Source organism: Crocodylus siamensis, chromosome 8, assembly GCF_052110815.1.
Source record: "Crocodylus siamensis isolate JL-2025a chromosome 8, ASM5211081v1, whole genome shotgun sequence".
In the NCBI taxonomy this organism is placed as follows: domain Eukaryota; kingdom Metazoa; phylum Chordata; order Crocodylia; family Crocodylidae; genus Crocodylus; species Crocodylus siamensis.
In genome coordinates, this window is record NC_143402.1 from 10,632,706 (window position 1) to 10,659,134 (window position 26,429).

At 45.4% G+C, this 26,429-nt stretch overlaps 1 long non-coding RNA gene across 1 annotated transcript in view; it reads right to left on the reverse strand.

The window, feature by feature from the left end:
• The window catches only part of LOC149858064 (uncharacterized), a 58,730-nt gene extending 33,309 nt beyond the window's left edge, over positions 1–25,421 (reverse strand). Inside the window, exons 1-2 of the long non-coding RNA XR_016443736.1 lie at positions 25,246–25,421; positions 14,512–14,583 (exon numbers count right to left, since the gene is read on the reverse strand). This is a non-coding gene — a long non-coding RNA (uncharacterized LOC149858064). The remainder of the gene's footprint in view (positions 1–14,511; positions 14,584–25,245) is intronic.
• Between the last annotated feature and the right edge of the window lie 1,008 nt (positions 25,422–26,429).

The window sequence follows — 26,429 nt, forward strand, 5'->3', positions numbered from 1 at the left end:
ATCGTCCTCTGAAAGGTTCCCATGGAGCTGGATCAAGCCCATGAAGACTACAGGCTTAGGAAAAGTGTGGAAAAAATACCTTCTCTAAACAAACTACTCTGTTTAAAAAAACCCACAACAACAACTGTGGAAGAACAATTGCTCCTATATGAGAAACACGGTTGTTCTGTACAGGCAGCATTCAATTGTTAAATGGCTGATGATACATAAATGCTGAACTATTACATGGAGTTACACATTCAGGTATCCTGCAGAGAAGTGCTTACTAATGACCAAGAGTTTTCATAAGGACTAAATCAACCTTCCCAGAAAAGTGCCTGTATTCTATTCTCGGTTGCCATTCACAGGCTTTTCAGAATCACAGTCATGTATATACCTTTTTTTTTTTTTAAATTCTCCACATCATATTTGCAGAACAAAGATTTACTGAGCAGAACTGTAGCAAAAATAACGATCTTACATTTTTATACTTGTTAGCAAGAGAAAATTACAAAAAGGTGGAGACCAACTAGTTAAGATGTCCTGCTGTATTTTCCCATTAAAATCCATCAAGCTACATAGTTACTATAGTGTCAGAAATAAAATACCTATCAAGCCATTTTTAAATAGTGACGAATGTCTCTGTGGACTACACAAGCCCAAGACATCCTTTCCTCCCCCCCCACTGTTCACTGCAATGAACTTAATTTCACTTTCAGTTAAGCTCTCATATCACTGAAGAGCAGTACTGCTCTGCTACATCTATGTAAGATTGATTGTTATCTAAAATATGACAGTGTGAACAACCTGAAAAAAGTCGTAGTCCAAACAACCTGTACATGTTTGTTAATAAGTGTGTTGTATTGACAAAGTCCATGTGAATAGTTTCATAGTTTCTAGGGTCAGAAGGGACCTGAGCAGATCATCTAGTCCGACCCCCTGCCATGGAAGGAAAGAGTACTGGGGTCAAACGACCCCGGCAAGGTGTACATCCAACCTCCCCTTAAACACCCCCAGGGTAGGGGCCTGCACCACTTCTCTTGGAAGTTGGTTTCAGACCCTAGCCGCCCTGACCGTGAAGTAGCGCCTCCTGATATCTAACCTAAACCTACCCTCTGCCAGCTTGTGACCGTTATTCCTGGTCACTCCTGGCGGTGCTCGGGGGAGCAGGGACTCCCCCAATGCCTGCTGATCCCCCCTGACTAGTTTGTAACAGGCCACAAGATCCCCCCTCAGCCTTCTCTTGTGGAGGTTGGACAGGTTCAGGTCCTGTCGCCTGTCCTCATAGGGCCTGCCCTGTTGTCCCCTGATCATGCGAGTGGCCTCCTCTGGACCCTCTCCATGCTGTTGACATCCCTCTTGAAGTGCGGCGCCCAGAACTGGACGCAGTGCTCCAGCTGCGGCCTGACCAGTGCCGCACAGAGGGGGAGGATCACCTCCCTGGACCTGCTTGAGATGCATCTGTGGATGCATGACAAGGTGCAGTTGGCCTTCCTGACTGTATCCCCACACTGCCGGCCCATGTTCATCCTGGAGTACATAATGACTCCAATATCCTTTTCCGCCTCTGCACTGACAAGAAGGGAGTTCCCCAGCCTGTAGGTATGGTGCCGGTTGTTCCTCCCCAGGTGCATCACCTTGTACTTGTCGGTGTTGAATCCCATCCTGTTCTCATCCGTCCACCTCTGTAACCTGCCTAGGTCCGATTGTAGCCTATTGCTCCCTTCTAGCGTGCCCACATCCCCCCACATCTTAGTGTCATCAGCAAATTTGAACAGGTGCTTTTCACCCCCTCGTCCAAGTCACTGATGAAGATGTTGAACAGGGCGGGCCCGAGGACCGAGCCCTGGGGGACCGCACTACCCATGTCCCTCCAGGTCGAAAATGACCCGTCCACCACCGCTCTGGGTGCAGCCCTCCAGCCAGCTGGTGACCCATCTGACTGTGTAGGTGTCGACACCACAGTCCCCCAGTTTCTTAATAAGAACAGTGTCAAAAGCCTTCCAAAAGTCCAGGAAGACTATGTCCACTGCTACCCCTGCATCTAAGGATTTGGTGATCTGATCATAGAAGGCCACCAGGTTGGTCTGACAGGACCTGCCACTAATGAACCTGTGTCGGTTGCCCCTAAGCATGACCTCCCCTGCTGGCCCCTCGTGGATGTGTGCCAGAATAATTTTCTCAAACAGCTTGCCTAGGATCGAGGTAAGACTAACCGACCTATAGTTTCCCGGGTCCTCCTTCTTCCCCTTTTTGAAAATGGGAACCACGTTGGCCCTCTTCCAGTCCTCTGGCACCACACCAGAGCACCACGAGTGCTCGTAAAGCCGCGCCAGGGGTCCTGCAATGACGTCAGCCAATTCCTTTAGTACTCTAGGGTGGAGATCGTCCGGACCAGCTGACTTGAATACATCCAGTCCCTCCAGAAGCTCCCTAACCAGTTCCTCACTAACCCTGGGCCCAGGTGTGCCTCCCCTGGGGCCTAGCGGGGGCGGTGGCTGTTCCAGTCCCTGCTCAGGAAAATGGAGGCAAAGAAATCATTAAATATGTTGGCTTTGTCATCTGGTGTGACAACCAAATTTCCTAACGTGTCCTGCAAGGGCCCCACATTACCCGGAACCTTCTTTTTACCCCCTATGTATTTAAAGAAGGACTTCTTGTTGTTCTTGATCCAGGAAGCTAGTCCCAGTCCCATTGTGGTGTTGTCCTAGTTCCATTGTCCTAGTTGTGTTTGCTTATTAAAATGTTCAGGTTCTTTCCTCTCAAGATCTGTAGCCGATGATAAGAAATTACAAAGATGGAATGAACTAACTGAATAATCTGGTGTGTGTAACCAAAGGCTTCATTCAACACCCACTGCCTGCAAAGAACGATGAATTGGACAAGACAAACCCAGTTGAGAAAAATCTCTTAAGCGTATGCTGAAATCAGTCTTCTATTAAGGACCATACTTTATCATGTACTTAAGTCCCACCGACTTCACAGAGATTAAATAGTAAATCGTTTCTGAATTGGATCCTATATCAAGAGTAGACTTATTTTTTCATACTTTAATTGCTAGCTAGCAATTGCTATACTTGGATAGCAGGTGCTAATTTACTCCCCCCTCAACGTCCTTTTCCTAGGATGACTTTGCACATTGGGCCAAATTCTGGCTTAAGATGTACATACAAGTACTATTTTGGTCGATTGGGCTGATCTGAGCACTTGTGGGCAGAATAAAGCACTTGAGAACATGGGAGTGTGTGACGCTATCTGCATGAAAATACTGGGTCAGATTGTTATATAAAATCCCTGGTTTTTCTAATGCAAGTGAAATGAGATTCAAAATCTGCAAGCCCTCAAAACTTCTGCTTATGCATTTGTTCAGTATGTTGCACTGCCCTGACATTTTCTGTTTTCTGTTAGTTTATGGACTTTTAATAGAACATTATAAAACAGGGATAGTGAGCATTTAAAAAGCTATTGAAGCAGCAGCAAGGTGCTGTTTTTATTAAGTGCTTAATGACAGCAGTGGGTGTTGCCACATTTACTAGGCGTGTCTACATGTGCAATGAATGCAACTGAATATAACATTCTGAGCCAAAATAAACCAATCCTAACGTCACTGTCTACATATGCATTTAAGCGCAGTAATTTATTACGCTGCCAAATATCACTTGTATCTGACGGGACTATCTGGCAGCACAGTAAATTAGTCTACTATATCCTAATTGCCTCGCATGTATAGATGGTAATGCTTTACTGCACAGCAAATTAGTCTGCCACACAGTAAAGCGTCTCATATAGACATGCCCACTATGGTCCAAAAACTGAACAGACATAAATTACTCCTGTGAGAGGCATATTTATAACATTTCCTTTTTACATAGAGAGAGACAAGACTAAGATCATAAGGAGCCAGGCGTGCTGGCAACTATACCTTGTTGGAGGACCTCAGGCACTTTTGCCTGTTTTCAGATCCATAAACTGATAATACTGTACTCAGAAGTCAGGACTGCCTGGTTCCTACCACCAGCAATACTGTCTGCTTTACAAGGGTTTCTTTTTACTGATGTTGGAATGTGCCTTGCAGCCACAAGGCTTAATTTGTGATGGGATGAACTGTACTTTGGCCAGGACACAGAGGTTGACTTGTGGTCTCTCCTCAAAAGAGTTTCATGGGATTTTGTAATTGCCATGTGTGAACAGGATGTTAATTATGTTTCAGCTGAAAAACAGCCTTTCTATTCACCCAACCTCCCTCCCCATTATATTGGGGCAACGCTACTACCAACTCCACTTCGATTCCATCAAACCCTACCGAATGACAAGCTGTGCAAAAATTGCCAGAGTCTAAGGAAAGCAGCACCTTCAGCTCTCAGTCAGGGACAGGCTCAGCTAACCCGAGAGAAGACTAGACTACGTATTGCAGCTGGGATGTGATCCAAAAGTGCTGACGCTGAGCCACCTACACCATTTCCATAGCGTCGCAATTGGCTTCTTGGTCTCCTGTGCAAGTACTGACCTGAAACAAAAGCTCCCATTGACTTCAAAAGCTCCACTGGGGTTTGGATTAAGACCCTATGGCACACTCCTCAGGCAGTGGAAGGGCATGTCACATAACAGCTTTTGGCTGTTATTTTGCACTGCCTTTGACTTTCAGCTGTGAAATACCCTGAAGTGCTGGAACCTCTGCCAAAGAATGCCCTGGTACATTTTATTGTAGGATTATGGAAATCACAATGTATGCACCTTACATACAAAATAGAGAGCCAAGTACCCTAATGATCACATTTCTAGGTGTTCAGTCACGAATTGATTGTGCTTCACAGAATCATAGCAACAGTTAATATGGGTACATGAAGCATCCACCATCGCTCTCCTTAGGATACGTACAAATGAATGAAGAATCACCCCGACAGCAGCTCTCCTAACAGTCCTGGTCCCATGCTGTGTTTGCAGGTCAAGCAGTTTGTAAATCTATCTTTCTTATTTTCAGACTGAACAAATTTGAACTAGAGTCACTGAAAGGTGATAAACCTGGACCCTGACAATGCCGTTTTTTACAGGACCCTTTATAGGAGAAGAAGCATGCAGCAACATAGCGTTGCACTTAAATCAAAGACTCGACTTGCCTTACTAAAAATATATCTAAACAAGCCTTATGTTGATACCAAGGAAGTCAAGCAGCACAGCAATGAAAATACAGAAACCCCTGTAAATCTGGACAAGCCACTGTTTTGCATTTCACTGATATGCAGCATAATGACAAATTGGTTATACTTCTTCATATGATGGGGCCTTAAGTTGTTTCCAACAAAAGCAGCAAAAATGCTAGATAAACAGAAACACCTAATCAGAGTCTGATTGTGGTCTGACACTGAGCTCCCTTGATCCAGTCAAACCATCCCTGATTTACATCATTGTACATTAGAAAAAAAGCCCTCTTACTAACCTGTTAATATCTATTTTCAAGGCAATGTAAAAAGGAAAGGAAAACTCTGCTTGCATTTTTTTACACATCTGTGTGTTTGTGCGAGTCGTAAGGAAGGCCTAGGAGGTTTTATAAAAGTGACAAAAGCAGTAACAGTGAACAATCATTTTCTCTGTGTGATTTCTATTTTAGAAAGTTAGGTCTTTTTTACTCTAGGAAAGAGTTTGATGTGTGAAGAACTGGTCCAGGTCTGACATGAGAACTGAGAAGGGTTTTTTCAGGCCTAGAAAAAGTTTATCGTGGATATCACAATTTACACTGCCGGTTCGTTCAGCAAGTCTCATGTTATCCTCCTTCTCCCCTGACTGGATGACATATAGTTCATACACCATAAACTGTGTGTGTCACCATTGATTACAGAATTTGAAATGTATGTGTGTGTGAATAGCAAAGCCTGAATGCCATGAACGTTGCTTCCGTGTGCATTTGCACTGATAAGAAGTCCAACCACTCGAACAGGTCCAGAAAGAAAATGTCAAAGGGGTTCTGAACATAGGTGAATTTAAATTTGCTTTCAGATTCACAGGAGCACTCACTGCACAACGTTCCCACAATTAGTTTTCCTCCCTCTGCTTAGTTGCTAACATTCCTTAGTGAATTTTGACTGCATAACTTTCAGGAAAATCAGGGTCAGTAGAGTAAATGTTTCTATAGCAACTTGGCAGACACACCTTTCATAACTCATAAATTATGTCAGTAATGAAAAGGCGCAACTGGGTCAGAGCAGTGCATGGTGGGAAGTTAATGCCCCGTTATGTAAGTAGGGTAACTAAAGGTTAAAGAGAGCAATTGAATAATGAGCTTTTTGCCAGAAACAGAAGAAGAGATCAACACGCAGTGCTTCCAAAGACCAGCTTCTGAACAGTAGCAGTATGAGACATGGCTGGTGATGAGCCACCAGACTGAAACAGAACCTGTTTCAGGACTCGGAGGAATGAGAATTCAATGCTGTGAAAAAAAGACATACCCCGTTTCCAAAAGCAACTTCTAGATCAGTTATATTGAGAAGATATCAGGAATAGATCCATTCAAAGCACTGCTGCAGAGATCATCTCCCTGGCCTATCATTGTGACCTTGCCATTTATCTCCATGCTTCCCTCCACCAGCTCTCCCTTCTCATTGCCTCCAATGCACCTTACCCTTATTTTTAAGGTACATCATGTCTCCAGTCGTCTTCGCCACTCTTAGCACCTAACTCCCGACTCTCCCCTCTTCTTGGGCGTCAACTTCTATAGCCCATTTGTCTAATTTGCTTATGAGCATTTTCATGCTTTCTTTCAAGACTCCGCTCCCTGAACCACCCTACAAAGCAGAAACCTTTTCCTCTTTCAAATTCTTCCCTAACATCTAATTTTGCTGTGACATTTATAAGACACCCTATACTGACTGTGTAAGCACAGATAATCACATCACTGATCTCGCATTTATTTGTAGCTTATCAAAGATACCCTCCAAGAACCAGTTTAGGTAACCAATCCACGCACAGGCATCATTGCTGTCATCTCTCTCTCCTTGACTGTTCTTCCATCTTCTTGTACCTTGGCTTAATTCAGGTAATAATTCAGGTCTGGGGACAGACTGTCTCTACCCCACGCTTGGCACAGTGATGGCTAAATGATATAGTGACAGACCTACAGAAATTAAATGTGGATGACTGAAGGACAAAGGCATACAACAGACAGAAATGGATGAAGATGGTGATGGCAGCCATGGGCTATAGTTCTAATTGCTTTGTTTTTTGGCACAATGAAACCTTAGTATGATTGAAGCCACTGGACACTGCTATACTAATTAATACTAATGATTAATGAGCTCCTGCCAGACCTTCCTGATAAGAGAATGTTATAAAAGAAGGAAACGGAGTTGCATTTTGACATTAGCGCCCCACAAGGTGTAGAGAGCTGGAGCCTAGATGACGTGTCCAAATTAAATCTACACTATCGTGCTAACCAACAACCGACTCCCCTCAGGTTTGGATAAATGAGGTAGGTAGGAAAAAAGCCTCTCTGAAATGCTGCACTTTTACTACAATTACATATCCTGCTATAGCTGCACACCAGATAAATATATTAATCAAAATGACCTAATTTTAGGCTTGAGTAGCAGAGTGTTATGTAACCATGGTAAGTATGCCATTTCCCTCCTGCTGAGGAAAAATCATGTTGCCCTTAAAAGAATTCCAGATGAATCCGTTATCAAGTGGCGGGGAAAGAAGGGGGGAGCAAGACTTAATGAGCAGAATGATTCATCACCCGCCCTGTGCTGCGAGTACGGCAGTAAGTGACTCCACCGCTGAACATCACTGCACCTTAGGAGCCCACGGTTATCAATGCAGGTCCAGGCTTTCCTAAGTTTCAAACACCTCCCAGGATGGGGGGAGCAGGCCCGCTGCAGGAAGGGAACAGAGGGGCTAGTGCCTTTCAGATTCCAGCGGTTTGCATGAGCTTTACGTTCTCAAAGCTCATATACAGGGGCTGCCTCTGTAAATATGGAGCTCGCGGAAGCCCCCTCCGGATAGTTATTTTTCACTTGGCGGGGGAAGTGGAGGGTATAACAGGAAAGGCATTCCTTTCAGGTAGTACTAATCATGCTTTGAACAGGCTCAAAAGCACTTTTCAAAGATGAATACAACAAGGCTATGAGACTTATCTAGATTTACAGTGCATTACACAAGCAAGGGACCAAAAGGTGAACATTTTTGTGATAGAAGATTACTCAGGCAGAGAACTCTCATAAGTGCTGAAATGTGAAAAACAAATGGCAGGGTATGCATTTCCCATTTGCTCAGTACATGCACATAAAAGAAACACTGCGTAGGCTTCACTGCAGCATAGCAGTGTGTCCAAAACTCAAAGGTTAGTTACATAAATGATAAGGCGTGGGCTTAAATGCTTCATTCAGCTTGTTAATTACTTGCTTTGTGGCCTGAGCCAATGTTCTGAAACAGGTTCATCCAATATTGTATGACTGCCTCTGCATTTCCATCCATCATATTAAGCTAAAGTGCTGGGGAACAATTTGTGGTAATATCTAGGAAGAGGCTGTTTTCTTCAGGAGCGATTCTCAGAACAAGCTCAGACAGAGGAACACACAGATGCTTTTTAAATGTGCTTCCTAGTTTTGAAAATTATGGAGTAGATGTTTCTAAGCATCCCCTTCAAAACCGGCCTCGGGAAACCACGAACAGAGCAGCATCGTGACATGCGTGTCCTGAAAAATCCTCCTCGTCTCCCCACTTTGTTACTCTATGCATCCAAACTGGGGGCAGCCCACCAGAAGCCATTACTGCAAGACAGTGGAAAGAGCCATAACATCCTTGAGACATACCTGAGACAATACTTTTTGCAGGAGCTACATTTCTATGATTTACAGAAACCGTACAAATTTCAGTTCAGTTCACGGGGACATCTGTTTGACTGAGGTGTTTAAGATCATAAGGAAGAGCAACCTCCTCATTTCCTTCCCTAGGAACTTACAATTTCTCCTCCTTCCCTACAACCTCTCTTGCCTGCATATCAAGGTGTTCACCTGTGCTTGCACACTTCTTCTTTTAGTACTGGTGTGACCAAAGAGGAAAACTCATTCTGCCTTTGGGTTTCTCTGAAGCAGACGGAAATTGAAGGCAAGCATCTCAGAGCAATATTGGACCCCTAAAACGCTCAGAACTGGAAAGACCCTTTGTTGAAGATGCTTTAATCCCACCAGCCCCTTGGGCCACCTTTACAAGTGGATGTTTCTAAACCACAAAATGCAGAGTAGGATCCTGGATCTGAATTGCAAGCCTTTAAAGTCTGGGGTTGAGGTTTTTGTTTAACCCATTATAGGTAAAGGAGCCAACTGTAAAATGTAGATATCAGTTTGACTTCTAAATTGTGGTTGGGATACTCATACAGTCTCAGGTAAAAGGCGTAGCACGGGCCCCCCTGATGTGTATGCTCCCCTTCATTTCCCACTGATCTGAAAATCAACCATAGCATCTGGCTACAAACAACTCTGTTAAAAAGTGACTTGATATCAACAGATGCAGCAGTGCTCGCAGAGAACTTGCAATAATAATTTGGATTGTCCTCTGTTTATTCCAAAGAATTGTTAACTCTGAAGTCTATTCATGGTAATTTAAGCATTATTATTACCTGTTTAATTTCTGATTAAAGCAAGGGAAAATTACCATATTATTTAAATGTACTGTGCATGGAGTTTCTTTTTTGGTACCTCTGTTGGCTGGAAATTTGTAGGCAGAGTTTGTGAAAGTCCTGGGGAGTTTGGGAGAGTTTCTCCTATGAATCCTGGCTTCCCCAAAGCCATTTCAAGTCTTCTTACTGTGACCAGCAAATCCCAAAGCATTAATATTCTATTATTTTTTTCTTTTATAGTCAGCATTTATCTTTCCAGAAAGTTGGATCCTCCAGACCCTTCATAATTTTTGCTTAGGCCTCCTGCATTCTCTCCAGTGAGACTTCTCAGCACTGATCATTTATTAAGGATCACGTTTGTGGGGGGACAGCAGGTAACACAATGCTAAGGGGCAACCAGCATGGGTTTATAGCAGGCAGATCCTGCCCGACTAACCTGGTCTCTATTTATGATCAGGTCACAAAGTGCTTAGATGCAGGAATAGAGGTAGATGTTATTTACTTGGATTTTAAAAAGGCTTTCGACAGTGTCACACCCAAGTCTTATAAATAAACTAGGTAGCTGTGACACAGATTTGTTCACAGTCAGGTGGGTGGATAACTGGCTTGTGGGGCGCACCCAGAGAGTGGTGGTGGACGGGGTGGTTTCTACCTGGAGAGATGTGGGCAGTGGGGGCCCCCAAGGCTCTGTCCTTGGACCAGTGCAGTTCAGCATCTTCATCAGTGATTTGTACGAAGGTGTTGAAAGCACTCTGTCCAGATTCACAGACAACACCAAACTATGGGGTATGGTAAACACACTAGGGGGTAGGGAGTGAATTCAGGCAGATTTAGACAGACTGGGGGAAAGGGCAGATCAGAATAGGATGCAATTTAACAAAGATAAGTGCAAAGTGCTGCACCTGGGGAGAGAGAATCACCAATGCACCTATAGACTGGGAAGTACCGGTCTAAGTAGCACAAGAAGGGATTTTGGAGTCCTAGTTGAAGCAAAAATGAACATGAGTTGCCAATGTGACAAGGTAAAAAGTAAGGCTAACCGCACTCTTTCTTGCATTAGCAGGTGCATCACGAGCAGGTCTAGGGAGGTGATACTTCCCCTCTATGCGGCACTGGTGAGGCTGCAGCTGGAGTACTACATCCAGTTTTGGGCGCCGCACTTCAAGAGGGATGTGGATAACCTGGAAAGGGTTCAGAGGAGAGCTACACGTAAGGTTGAAGTAAGATCCTATGAAGACAGACTGAGGGATTCGAATCTCTTCAGCCGCCACAAGAGAAGGCTGAGAGGTGATCTCACGGCTGTCTACAAACTCATCGGGGCAGGGGGTCAGTAGGGAATAGGGGATACTCTGTTTACCAGGGCGCCCCTTGGGGTTACTAGAAACAATGACCCTAAATTGAAGGACAGCAGATTTAGATTGGACATCAGGAAGAAATTGTTTATGGGGAGGGTTGCCAAACTATGGAATGGGCTTCCAAAGGAGGTGATGCTTTCCCCTATCTTGGAGGTCTTCAAAAGGAGATTAGACAAGCACCTGGCTGGAGTCACTTGGCCTCAGTGCTCTTTCCTGCCCAGAGCAGGGGACTCGATGGTCTAATAGATCCCTTCTGACCCTAGAAATCTATGAAATCTATGATATTCCTGGAACAGAGAAATAAGCTATATTTTCTCAGTCAAAAGAAGTCCTAACTCCTGCCCCTCCCCGCTCATTTTTTACCATCATATTTAATTTAAAAAACTCATATGCAACCTACTTGCTACTACCATTCTTTGAGTTTTTCCAGCATTATTTCCTCCTTTTTACTCTGCATCTCAGATAATTGTCCCTAGTTGTATTAGCTTGTTTTATTTTACAGGTCAATTCTCATGCCGATATTTCTTGCCCATGGGCCATATCACGCTATCAATATCTAAACAGTACCATGCCCCTCTGAAAGCAATTTGGATTTCTGCTTAAAAATTTACGGCAAAATATGGCCCTCCCTCTGTTTCTACTCTTCTGTCCCTTCACTTACAGAGTTTTCTCTCTATACCTCTACCCCTATGTTGTAACACTTTGGACAGTGTGTTCAAAACACTGGGCTGTTACCATACTTAGCCTATTAATTAAACAAATACAGTTTCGTAACCTAAGACACATGTATAAAATGCTGTTTCTCTTAGTGAGAACGAACCATGTTATTTAACAGATTTCACTAACAGATCATTTTAGTCTTCAGGCTAAATATTGTTTCCTCAAACTAAAGATGAACACTGTAATTGAATAAAGGCCACAGATGTTCAGGATACAAAACAAGAGAGGAAAAAAAATATAGGTTTCATAACTTGCAAAGTTATGCAACCAGTTGCTTTTTCACAAATTAAAATGTATATCTATTTGTGTGCTCATTTTGTCTTACTCTGAGCACAAATAAAACCCTATGTGTATACTGTATTTAAAACTGATTTCACAAAATGCTCTCTCACATATTTTAGTCAAAGTATTTTTTGTCTAGGAAGCCTCATTGCTATTTCTGAACCCTAACTTATCTCCTCAAATACGTTTAAAACTGCTTCTCATTGAAATCAAAGGGAGTCGGGCACCTAAACTATACTTTGAAGGATCTAGGACTTGACTTTGGAGCAGATCTGGTTATGGTGAGACTTTTAAAATAACGGTACACAAAAGGCAGAAAAGCAAGCTGCACACAGAGGCACCATGCTCTCTACACAGCTTTTTCACTGAAAACTGATCCCAGTTTGAAGTGTCTGTCTTGAATACTCAAAACCTACCGGTCCTAGTAACCTCTCCCTCCACAAGCATGTCTATCCACGGCACCTACCCTCTGCTCAAACGATGACGCTCTCCCTTGCTAGATGAGACTCTGCCACATCGGAGAACTGGCTTCCATAATTACATTATGGAATTTCATTTCACAAGAGTGAAGAGTGACCAGAGACCGAACCACTTCCAGAATGATGTGAAAAACTTCCCTGTCAATTTAACTTTCTGCTAGCTAAATTGCTGCCCACCCACACCCAGCTTCCACAGTCACTCGCTTGCACAGCTACAAAGCAGCACCTAAGCAAAACAATCAGGCTATTTCTCCTACAGGCTGGAAATAATGAAAGAGAAGCTGCTTGTTACGGGTATTAGCATTTGTAAATACTCAGGAAGCAAGTGGGACTGTGTCAGCACAGAGAGGGAGGCAGGAACTGAAAGAGCCCCTTAGATGAGTGCAATTTTTCTCATGTCTCTTCATTGCCCAGCACTACGGGATCCTGCTGCATGACCAGGGCCCTACACACTGCTATAGTACAAATAACAAAGAATCACCAAGAGCTTATTCTTAAAACAGCAGATTTACTCAGGCATCATTAAAGGCAAAACTTGCCATATTAAATCCTCCTTCTGGGTGTTGCAGGCAAGGTCTCAGCCTCCCTTTCAGAGCTGAGTTTAACTGACATTACTTTACTTTTATTCTGAGCATATTTGATCTGGAGACAAAAATCGATTGTAGAGGCCTCATTCTGCAAACACTTTTCAAAGCGTAACTGCACGGTGAAGGATGCCGGGGTGAACAACTAGATTCTAAGAGAAACCTGATGGGTGAACACCTACAATAGACATTAACACCCGGGAAAGGGTTGAGGAAGAAGGGAAGCAGTCACTGCACAGACAAGAGCCTTTGTTCCGTCACTGCTTTAACCTTAATCGCATCTGTCCAGGAGTATGGCCCCAGCAGTCCAGCTCAGACAAGCCTCATAGTCAGATATTATTGTAAGAAAAGACATGAATCTAACCAGACACAACTTGGTTAGTTTTTTTTCAGTTTCAGCCAAGTGGTATAAACCATGTCATATGAGTTAGGGGTATAATATTATAGGAAATTCAAAGGAAAAGACGGAGGGAGGATAGTTACGTAAGACACCCTGCGATAGCCAGTTCTAAATCCAGCAGACCAGTTGCTGCCTCTTGCACAAAGCATGCTCCTCACAGACCCTAAATGAAGCACAAAGCCCTTTGGTGCAGTTGCAAAATGAGAAGTGGCATCTCAGTGGGCTGCCTCAGTGGATTAATTTTAAACGTGTAATTCAATATAGACTGCATAAGCCTTTAGGAATAGAAACCGAGGTTATGTAAGCATGTTTTTAGAGCTCATAACACAAAATTCCAAGTCTGGTGCTGAGTGTCAAACAGTTCCCCTTCCCCAGGATTTTAACTTTCCTTTTGGTTAGTTTCTTTTCAGATTTTCTGCACATTTCAATAATACACACACCTTTTTGCTCTCACCACTCACGTGTTTCTTTGCCAGAGTCTGACTTCTTTTTTTCGTTCTTTAAGGAAGCACTTCAGACTCCTCCCAATATCATTGGCAAAGACTTGTGTCGGTGACATTTACAGAAAGTTGTTGAATTTGAAACCTTGATGTAGAAACAAACTGAGAGCCAAGTCCTGATATGACCTGTGTAGTCTCACAAGACCCAGGGGCAGCAAATAGATACTGGTGTACAAATCTCCCAGTATAACCTTCCCTCCATCTCAGGAAATATAATCTGGAGAGCCTCAAAAAGGGATTGTGATGATGATGATGATGATGATGAAGAATCGAGTGTGTCACTTACACCAAAAAAAAGGGGGGGGACAGGCTTTTTGTCCACGTCAAGTCCAACAAAGAGCTGCAAAGCTCAGTCCCCACCAATGTGGAGAGAAGCATGGGCCAGAGTTCATACGTTAACCCATTCCCAAGCAGACATACCTCCAATGACACAAGAAATGTCAAGTGGCAACTTTATAGCATTTTAAGATCAATATTAAAATTCTCACAGGACATATTTACTGATCTATTGACAATTATCTGCAATTTGGGCATTTATTTTTTAACTGACAAAGGCAAAAGACTCCAAGATGGTGAAACTGAGGAAATAAAGGGAGTCCTACCTCAATGATGTTTCTCATGTGTCAAACGACCTGGTTCCCACAACTTGATTATTCCACGTGCACGTTTTGCTACTTGAAAAGGAGAAGGATGTCTAATTAGGTTGGTGATCTGAAAATAATAGCATGCTACTCTTCTTTTTAACAGGAGATTAGTAGGACCTTGGGTAAAGCAGAATAAATCTCAACTTTTATTTTTATTTTTAAAATACGAGCTTGGTAAATTTAATCAGATGACTGTTTTATAGCTACTGCATAAGCCTGATGAGTTGCTATGCTGAAGGGTTACAACTCAGTGCTAAAAAAATGAAGATTAATTACTTCAAAGTTAAAATGACAGACTTGAGCAAGTAACAGATGATACACTGGGAACTGAGCTAATGAAACCTGCTCCCCTTTTAAGCTGTGTATTAATAAATCAGCATACAAAGAAATGTAGCTAGGCACTTGACAGATTGGCATGAATGAGAATCCCCGAAACCAACAGTTTCAACTTGGTGTGGACCTTTGGCACGTACCTTTTCAGCTGGCCCAAAAGCTCCACAACAGGTATTATATCTTGTACATGAAGTGAATAGCAAGGTACAAAAATAACTCAAATATAATATACTGTGACTGGCCACACTTTCAAGGTTCTTCAAAAAAAAGGGAAAACCTTCCTAATTTATAACAACTCAAAGAAACTAGCAAATTTAACACTCAGGCATGAAAAAATCATCTGTTATAGGCCAGGTTCTGAATGGGCTGCACAGAAAAACCCAAGCACTCGCTTAGTCAGTTGTTCATTACGGACCAACCTCTGGAATCGAACAGACAAAAGTCACCTCGCCTGACTCCAGAGACGCACCAACTGGTGTGCCCAGGAGCTGCAGCGGTCCCTGCATCCTTTTCTGGGACGTATTTCTGAGTCAAGAAGGAATACAAGGGCTGATTCTAAGCCCCTTTACACCAACATACTTCCATTGGCTCCACCAGATTTACTCCCGACTGCCAGAGCTGCTAGCAAGATGAGGAAGAAAGCCCAGAGCGCCATTTGTTTCCTGTTATTTCACATTTTGCTCAGAAAACTGCATGAAATCTGTTCTCCTTGAAGTCATTCCCCATGAGGGAAGCGCTATGCTGAAGCATTGTGCTCACAGGCCCGTAACACTAATTAAAACAAATGCCAAGTTCTCTCTCAGCAATGTGCTGGGAAAATGGTGGATATTATCTGGCTAATCCAGAACAAATAGGATTTCTTAAGGGCTCTTCCTCAGCAGATGGCACGGAAAGACTGACAAAGTGCCTGTCCGCTCTTTGTGCGGCTGCACTCCCTGGTGCTCAGCAGGTCTCACGGGCCTCACGGACTTCATGTGTTGGGCTCGCAGGGGATGTGTTTCGAGGACAGGTCCCTGTGAGTGGACCTGGCCGTACCAGCACAGTGCAGGGCACCTCAGAGAGAAGCAGAAGGCCAGGAAGGCTTATTTCACACTTGGAGAGGAGCAATGACAGGGTGGACTCTCGCAGCCAGCCCAGCCCCATGGGGTACCTAAGCCGGAGGGAGGATGCTGCTTTTCAGCTGGTCTCTTTGGAGCCCCTCAGGCCCTACAGGGTGCAGTGCAATGCCCAGAAAAGCCTGAGGACTCCAGGGAGCCTCCACACCAGCAAGGGGCCTCGTGGGACAACTCAAGGGAAACAGGCTCTTGGGGGACCATCGCTGTCTCCCCATGAGGGGCCAGCCTGGAGAGAGACTTCACTTCAGCTCTCTGCTTCAGGCTCCCCCAGACCCTTTAACCAGGGGCACCTTCAACCTGAGGGGTCCCCTCGAGCCAGGCCCCCCCAACATCCTTCCTGAGTCCCTCTCCATCCACATACAGCCCCCCCAAGAACCACTCCCCAACACCCATTCCTGAGCCCCTACCCCCACATACACCCCCAAGAGCCCATCTCTCCACATACACCCCCACAAGACCCTCTCTCCACATACACCCCCAAGAGACCCTCTCCCCACATACCTTCCCCCACCCCGACACACCTGCTCCTGACAGCCCCCTCCATCTCTGAAGCACTTTGGGCAGAAAAGGAGCCATTGCTGGCAGGAAGAGCTTTGCCCAGCTCATACATGTGGGAGAGTGGCCTCCTGCCCGACCGCACAGCGAGGTGGCGACAGCAGTAGTGGCACAGTACTAAAGCACGGCACCGTAACTGCCCGTACTGCACTGTATGCATGGTGCACAGTTAGATTTTGCCACTACATTGCTGTAGCGGCATGCTAAAATGGGGGAGTGCACCACTACAGTAACATAGGCACCATCTCGTGTAGACCCACACGATTGCTATGATGCCACGTGACAATGTTGCATGTCGCTATGTTGCCATAAGGTGGTATGTAGACACACCCAGTGCGTCATAGCCGGAGCTCAACGCAACTCAAAATACGTTTCTCAGAAAAGGATATTATCATCGTCGGCATTCACACTCTAGTAGCACCACGATTGGGGCTCACTTGTGCTCAGAAATGTAGATACAGAGTAAAAGACAGATCTTGCCCAAGGGAGTTTATGGTCTTAACTAAACATGATTAAAAAGTGCAACAGAAAACAGAGAGGTTAAAGCATCTGTACAGTTCCTCAGCAGATCAGAGCTAAGACCAGAGCTCTGGTCTCTCAGCCCAGGGTAGCCTCCACATTGTTTCCACCAGCGTACACTGCCTTTTGAAAGGACCAACACAACCCCACCACCATACTACGTGAACTTCAAAGATCTTCAAACACTCCAGGTTCATACTTATTTCAAAGCCAAACTTGGAAGTTACCACTGCAAAACCCTGAAGTGTTAAGCAAATCTTAATGGGTTTTCTTAAGCTCCCGGAGCCAGCATACTCCCACGGTGCCTGGCACTTCTTTTTGATATGAAAGGTATGCAATTTTGAGGAGTCTCCTTGAAATAGAAACCAGTAAGTGCAGTCAACCTCCATGGAGTGGAAAAACCCATGTGAAAGACAAGGGTAGCACATTTAAAACAAATGGGTGGGAAAAAAAAACCAAAGTAGAGACAAATTCATACCTAGCACAACTCCAACCACTTCAGTGGAGTTCCAACCAAGGACAGAGTAGACCCAGTACAATTATTTAATGTACAGTGCCAGCTGTATGCAGTCTGCCTGCATTTAAAAAAAAACTGCTAAATAAATTAAACATACCAGAGAAACACCAGAGAGCATAGCCAGACAGCTACCGGCAGCAGCAATTCTCTCGTGAGACTTTGTGAACTGAGGCTGCACAAAGACAGGAGTGTCTATCTGTATTTGAAGTAAAATGTACAATATCCAAGACAGTAATTGGCATGGATGCAAGCACACTGCCCTGGAGAGTAGTTTTTCATTTAGATTTAAGGAACTATAAGCTCTTCCTTTAGGCCTGGCTGTCCCCTACATGAGGAAAAAGAAACAGTATGCAAGTCAAGATCCACGATGTTCAAATACTACTACAGGAAGAAGCCAGGAGACTTGGCCAGGAGTCTGAATGCCTGTTTTACAGGCGATATACGACTGACCTTTCCAAGTGCAATCACAGTCTTAGACCCATGTTCAGCAAATGAGCATCACTGTTCCTGGATTCTCAGGAGACAGTAGTAGCAGCACATATCTTTTTTCAGTTATGGCCAGACTTAAGGCTACAACTTTGACTTTTGTCACAGTGATCCTTGCCTTTGTAACCTCCCGGCTACATTGCCCGAGCACGCATTTCACGAGTAGTGTCGCATGCAGAGTCGGGCACGCAGAGCAGCACTGAGACATGTACTCTCCGGAGCTCCTTGGACACTACACAAAACACAGGCTTGTTGGTAGATTAAAACCAACCCAGTGTTGAGTGTTGGCAATAGAAAATAAGCATATTTATTACTCATTAATAAGTGTAACACCCATTTTTAAAGAAGACTAAATAGTCAGATAAGACAACCTGATTGTGTCGCTTCTAGAAGAAGGATCAAATGAAAAACAAAACAAAACACATGGAGTAAAATATCTTAGTTTGGGGCTTTCACCTGCTGAGTCACAAACATACAGTTAACTAGACAGCCGTTTCATTCATAGAAACACTTTTAACTTTGCTTACTAGGAGCCCAAGCCCACCACCACTGAAGCCAACCAGTGGTTTGCCTTCACTTCCGTCAGAGCAGGTCCGATCCTAGGGCACTGGTACGTGTGCTCCGGGAGCGGGCTCTCAGAGCCGCTCTGGTTAAAGCGCCTGGAATGTGTTGTGCATCAGCACCCCCACACTTCAAAATGGGGAAGAAGGGGCAGCTAAAGCTCATTGATGAGCTTTAGTTAAAGCACCCCCACCCCCATTTTGAAGTGCAGGGACTCTGATACACAAGACACAGGGGCTGACTGAACTGCGGTAACTACCATGCTCCTGCAGACTCAATTAGCTGAGTCTGCGCCAATATAATTACAGCGCTTTTGGCTTGCATACAGGCACCTTAGGCCTCAATTCAGCAGAGTAGTTTAGTACATGTCCAACTGAAAGCCCAAGACTTGTCCTTTGGCAGTCAGTGAGATGAATCCCTGTGCCCAAGTGCTTTGCTGAACCAGGTCTGAGTTGGGCTTAAAGGTAGGTTTACTGGGGAGATAGGAGATACTACACAGCCAAAATAGGAAAACAATATATGGTGCTTTTAGTTCCTTTGGCATTTGAGTTATATAACCCGTAACTTTCCATTGTATGATTCCACTGTGCTGATGAGCATGCCTTCCATCCGAAGTTCCTGTTTGATGAAGGGCATAAAGATAGTGCTATACAGAAGTCACATTTATTCTTAGGTGGTTATGAAAGGACACGTGTTTACACATTACACTATGCACACACAAATGGTCTACTGCCAAGAGGCACCTGTGACTTCCTTTAACATGGGTACGGACTGTGCAGTTCATTTTCAGTAAGAACTACTTGGTATCAATAGTGAGTTTTACTTAATATACCACTGCTTTTTTTTTTCCTTATTAGGATTTAGGTTTGTGATTTAAATGGAGAAACACTCTGATGTTTTTAAAATAGATTAAGTGCAGCATGGAAGTGTCCCAGTTTCTATATCCAGCTTAGAGATGAAATAACTTTATTTACTCCTCTCCACCAGTAAAACCAGATAGCTTTGCAGCCGAGGTTCAGCAAAGCGGTTTGATCCTGCCAAGTCTGACCTGCAAAATGCTGACCCACTGGAGCACATCCACCTTTCCATTGCTTCTGATGGCCTGTATGGTAGCTTGGCACAGATGTTCAGTCTGTTCACATCAGCGGTGAGGAAGCATGTGTGCGGAGCAGCAGGAACAGCTCTGTGGACTGCATGCCAAGCAGTGAACTTCTACCGGGCCAAGAGGAGCTGTGCTGGCCATGGAAGCAGAGCAAGCAATTGCTGTAAACAATTACAAATACTATGGAAACAAACAAGACCCCGTGACTTCAAGCCTTTCCCACAGGTTGCGGCTGTTGCTATGCTGTGCTTGTTTTGTCATTCGGAAAGAGCTACCTACATGCCACGTGAAGGCGCTCCAGAGGGCTGTGGAAAGTTTCTAAATTTAACCAATCAGACTCACTCTTCTATTTCGGAAAGATGCCTTGGAGGAACACATCCGAATTCAGTTAGGGACTAAAAAAGGATAAAAGGAAAAGTCTAAGTGAAGATGAGCTCAATTAGGTGTGTAAACTTCAGTGGAGGGTGAGCAGGTCGGGCTGGTGAGTTAAGGCACAGGGGATCTGGGCTCTTACACTGACACGTTGTGTGGCCTGGGGCAAGTCACTTGGTCTCTCTGTGCCTTCAGCCCTGGACACACAATCACCTACCCCGGTGTAATTCACATCCGTTCATATACTGACATCAATTACAGCATCACGTACATACAGACACGTGTTGGCGCCCAGGACAGCTATTACGGCCTTTGTCACTAGTGGCAGAGGAGCGGGCAATAGCTTGTCTGCGTAATTTGCCCCAGCAGTTTTACCCCAGTTTGTTTCCCTGCTATTTGTTGATACCAGTGCACTACATCCTAGGCCCTAGTGTAGACAGGGCCAGTTTCCAGTAGAGGACAATAGTAGCTAAAAACACCTTTGCCTCCCTCCTTTGAAGTTCCTACCATTCAGGATACAACCAACAGAGCAACCTGCTCCCAGTGTGACAGAGGGATGTGGCATCCCAGCCAATTTAAAATGGAGAGTTTGTTAAATGTGCTCTCAGTTCATCTCGCAAGAAATGAGGCTCATCCGGGGGGGGATCAAAATCAGGAAGGATGGCAGGGCCAACCCCTCCACCTGACTTGCTGACTTCCCCTTCCTGATGGCTTGGAAACGGACTGTACAGAAGCTTGTTCAGTGACTTGATACTTTAACAAGCTCTGTGTAGTGACAGCTTGTGCCTCTCATGGCTCACTTGTAAATTTACAGATCAATTTATTGACTTGCATACCCACTGACAGTTCAAGCTCCTGCCGATTTAAGGTAGCAGATGACTCAGGGTGATGGCTTACATCATTTACTTTCATAATCTGTGCTTCCCCCAGCTCTCCCTTGGAATCAAAAATAAACAGCTGTTTTAAAAATGGCTTATTTTTAAGCAACTCTTAACACAATAGCCATAATAGTGGCATCACACCATTTTATTAGTCAATCATCTGTACCTCCAGTTGAGAGAAGCTGCTAAACTTTGGCCTTGTTCACCTCTTGGGAACTGATTTTTAACACCTGTATCACTAAACAGCTCTGTTTAAAGTTGTGGGTTGTGCTACTGCCAACTCCCCTGGCAAGTCATGGGTTTTGCTTGGAGCTGAATACAAAGGCCTTGCAAACATGGAGCCTGCTTCATTGCAATGATCCAGATGTGTTAAGTAAGATAAGATCATAAGGAAATACAGAGTAGATGAAAACAGTGTAAGGTAGAGACATAACTGGTTGGCTGAGTAGTCTTCAATGGCTCAATATCTAGTTGGGAAGAGGTATCAAGTGAAATTCCCCAGGGACTGGTCCTGGGTCTGGTATTGTTTAATATCTTTATTAATGATTTGGAAAATGGGATTCAGCACATGCCTAGCAAATTTGCAGATTACACCAGAATGACCTCGATAGACTGGAGAAATTATCTGCAATCAATCAGATGAAATTCATCAAAAGAAAAGTGCAAAGTCGTACAGTTGGGACAAATTAACTGCGTGCACAACTGGGGAATGTCTGCCTAGGCTGCAGGACTGCGGAGAAGAACCTGGGGGCTACAGTAGACCATAAACTGAGCATGAACCAGCAGTGTGCCCTTGTTGCAAAAAATGTTAACAGTATCCTTGGAGGCATTAACAGGAGTGCCACCTGCAAATCGAGGAAAGTGGTTCTTCTGCTCTGTTCGACACTGGTGAGGTCTCACCTGGAATAGTGCATCCAGTTTTGGGTTTCCCACTGCAACAAGGTTGTGGACATACCGCACGGAACAACAACGTGGATTAGAGGCCTGGGAGACGAGACCTATAAGAAAAGCCTGAAAGAGCTAGGATGATTTACTCTGGAAAGCAGAAGACTGAGGGGGTGGGGATCTAACAAGAGTCTTCAGATAACTGAAGGGTGATTACAGAGAGGATGGAGATGGCCTTTTATCTGTGACTTCAAGGGACAGGACTAGGAACAATAGCCTCAAGCTTCAGCAGAGGAAATTTAGGTTGGAGACCACTATGCGAACACCCTCATAGTCAGAAAGTTCCTCCTAATCTCCCGATTTAAAGTTTCCTCTGCTGCAACTTAAAGTTTCCCTTATGACTAGGGTGGGTTGTTAATGTAGTATTAACCCTCTAGAGCCCAATGGCTAGCAAAACCACAAGGTCTTACAGATTTTTCCTAGGGAAAAACATTGATGATGGACTCAGGTGTCTTTGATACAACTTTGTGTATTCAGAGGAATGTACAAAATCCTGCTTTCTTGAGCCCAGAAGGAATTAACACACCACAAAAAGCTTCCCTACTCATGCACCAAACTCCTCTTCTCCCTTGTGCCCCCAACCACCCTCTCTCTTGCTTGGTTTTTCCTCAGAGTCATGCTACCATGTGTAAGCAGGAGCTTAGTTCCCTATTTCCGACCTGTCTCCCTTCCACACATGCATCTCTGTACAAGCAATATCAGCCAAACCCTCCACTCGGGTCATCTGAAATCTTCACAGTTCATTGCTGTGCTCAGCACCACCGTGCCAGTACTGGGTGCACCCAGCCCTGTCATCTGTCCCACTTACTGCGGTGCTAAGAAGCATCACTAGATTACCTGTCTGGCAGAGACAGGAGTCACATGGAGCTGATCACAGCTGTCAGGTGGAGGGGAGTGTGTGACATCAGAAAACAACTCGGAAAATGGCCTTTGCATACATACCCACCATCAAAATATCTCCTCTGCTCTGCCCCATGTCAGGGGAAATCATAGAAAATGAGGGCTGGAAGGGATCTCAGGAGGTCACATTTAGTCCAACCCACTACTCAGAGCGGGACCAGCCCCAACTAGATCAGCCCAGCCAAGGCTTTGTCTAGCCAGGTCTTCAAAACCTCCCAGGATGGAGAGTCCACCACTTCTCTGGCTTACCTGTTCCAGTCCTTTACTACCCTCCTAGTGAGAAAGTTTTTCCTAATATCTAACCTCAACTTCCCTTGCTGCAACTTGAGCCCATTGCTCCTTGTTCTGTCATCTGCCCCTACTGCAAACAGTCCAGCCCCATCCTCTTTGTAACCACCCTCCAGGTAGTTGATGGCTGCTCTCAAATCCCACCTCAGTCCTTTCCTTTCTAGCCTAAATAAGCCCAGTTCCCTCATCCTCTCCTCAGAAAACATGTGCTCCAGCCCCCTGAACTATTTGTGTTGCCCTCCGCTGGACTACCTCCAATTTGTCAACATCCCTTCTGTAGTTGAAGGCCCAAAACTGGACACAGTACTCCAAATGTGGCCTCACCAGTGCTGAATAGAGGGGAATAAGCATTTCCCACGATCTGCTGGCAATGCTCCTACTAATGCCACCCAGGATGCCATTAGCCTTCTTCACAACAAGGGCACACTGCTGGCTCATATTCAGCTTATTGTCCACTGTAACCCCCAGGTCCTTTTCTGCAGAGCTGCTGCCCAGCCCGTCAGCCCCCAGCCTGTACCAATGCATGGGACTGTTGTGTCCTAAGTGCAGGACTTTGCAATTATCCTTCTTGAACCTCATGTCTTTTGGTTCAATCCTCCAATTTGTCAAGGTCTCTCTGAATCCTAGCCCTAGCCTCCAGTACAATTACTACTCTCCCCCAGCTTGGTGCCATCTGCAAACCTCCCGAGAGTGCACTCCAGCCCATCTTCCAGGTCAATGATGAAGATACTGAACTAACCAGCCCCAGGACTGACTCCCTGGGGCACTTCACTCGATACTGGCTGCCAACTAGACCTCGAGCCATTGACTACTACTCTCCGACCCTGATGATCGAGCCAGTTCTGTATCCCCCTTACAGTCCATGCATCCAACCCATACTTTCTTAGCTTGCTTGTGAGAATTGTCGTGGGAGCCCATATCAAAGCCTTGCTAAAGTCAAGGGAAATATCATATCCACTGCAATTCCTGCACCCACGTTGCCTTTTATAACAAGGTGACTGACAATCAGGTTGGTCAGGCATGATGTGCCCTTGGCAAATCCATGCCGACTGTTCCTCATTACCTTCTTCTCCTTCAAGTGCTTGAAGATGGATACCTTAAGGACTTGTTCATGATTTTTCCAGGAACTAAGGCGAGGCTGACCAGTCTGTAGTTCCCTGGATTCTCCTTCTTCCCTTTCTTAAAATGGGCACTATATTTGCCCCTTTCCAATTGTCTGTGACCTCTCCATATCGCCATGAGTTTTCAAAGATGATGGCCAGTGGCTTTAAAAATCACATTATCCAACTCCCTCAGCACCCATGGGTACATCCCATTTGGCCCCACGGACTTGAACACATCCAGCTTTTTTGGGTAGTCCCTAACCTGTTCTCTCAGGACTGTTGGCTGCTGTAACAAGGGGGCACCCTGGGGCCAGCCTAAGTGTAGACCCATCCACTTGTCTTAGGGCCAGCCGCCCGCCTACCTCGCCTTGCTGTTATATGCTTACATGATTTTACCCAGGCAGGAGGCTGCCCATTTATTTGCCCTGACGACAAGGGCCTATGGATACGACTCCAATCTTCCCTTATCGTATCCCACGCCTCGCAGATAGCTAGCACTGGGACCCGAGCTCCCGAGTCTCACGTGAGACTCTCGCTCCCTACCGAAGCTCGCAGTCCCAGCGCCCTCACCCTGGGCTCTTCCTTTATACACGTACACTGGGCCCCAGGCCCGCGCACACTCTCAGGGCTCCAACCCCACTCTCAGGACCAGGGCTGCGAGCCGTCCCCAAGCCGTCCCTGGGCTATCCCCTTATCCCTGGCCCCAGGGGCTTCCTTAATAGGTCCCCAAAGCTCAGAGCCCCACTCCTCTGAGCTTCATGCTGGTTCCTATGTGTCGCCTCAGACCCCCCGCCACAGCCTGGGCGCTGCCACAGGGCCCTCCACCAGCCTGGGCCCCGTACTCTCGTGAGCCAGGGACGTGGGGCTAGGGCTAGGAGGTGCCCCGTACTCGCCTTTCACCGGGCAGTAACTGGCCTGGCATTTCTGGGAGCCACAGACAATCCCACCAGGCAGGGTACAGCTTTCTGTCATGCCCAGGACCACGAGGCCTCCTTCCCACAGCCCCAGTCCTTACCTCCAAGGATGGTCCATGAGCAGCAGTTCAGCCAAGCGTTGTTCCTTTGTCTGTGGCAGCAAACTGCTTCTCCCCTTGCAGTTCAGGGCCCAACTCCTACGAGCACAGCTGGGCCCAGCTCCCAATCAGGCAGCCCTGCCTAATTGGCATTGGAGCCAGCTGCTCTGCTGCCGCCACCCAGACCCCTGCGAACAACAGAGCACCCTGCGCTGTTACAGATGCATACCTCTTCCAAAATCTGTGCTGCCAGCTTGGGTAGCCTAGGAACTTACTTTGCCTGTGAAGACTAAGGTAAAAGAGGCATTGAGTACTTCAGGCTTTTCTGCACCCTCTGCCAGTAGGCTGCCTCCCCCATTTACTAAAAGACCCACATCTTCCCTGATCTTCCTCTTGTTGAAAAGACACACTTGCAGAAACCCTTCCTGAGATCTCCTATCTTCCCCTATCTTCACCTTCAAGTTAACTGGACCCCAGACTCTCGGCAAGCAGCAAAACACACCGGGGCTGCCCAGGGCCGCAGCAAGCACTAAGCGCACCATTTCCCCATACTGCAGGTGAAGCCTCCTAGACGGACAGCTAGTCATCCACAGAAGCGTCCCCCCTGCAGCATCTGCTTTTCCTTCGCACTAGCAGAAGCCTCCTCACTCCAGCAGTTTAAATGCAACAAGTTTCTAAACAGAGCTGCCGTTCAGGCGTTTTGCAACTCTTCCCTGCCCTATGGCGAAGGTACTAGCACCCTCTACTGTCACTGAGCAGCACAGTTGTCAGCCTGTCCAGTAAACACAAAACTTCAATGACAAGTCACTGGTTCCTTTAGTTAAATCCCCCAAGTCACAGGGGTCCATAGCTTTGCCTGCCCTCTTCATTGTGCAATAACTGTTGCACTGCTAGGGAACTCTTTCTGTCCTAGAAATACTTAACGCAATTCTTTTTTTTTAAATAGCAAATTACCGCTGTGCTTAATGACTAATATTATTTGAACTGAGAGCACATTCAAACCAGTCAGGATTATTTTGGGCTTAGAAAATGGAAAATCAAAGATAAATCAACATGACTGCAAAAACACTCACTGGTGGCACCAACCTTCACGATTTCATGACAAAGCCTGTGGTTTTTGGCGTTTTCCCTCAAGCCCCAGCATCTAGACTCATGTGACTCCATGACACACTCCGGTAATTCTTTTT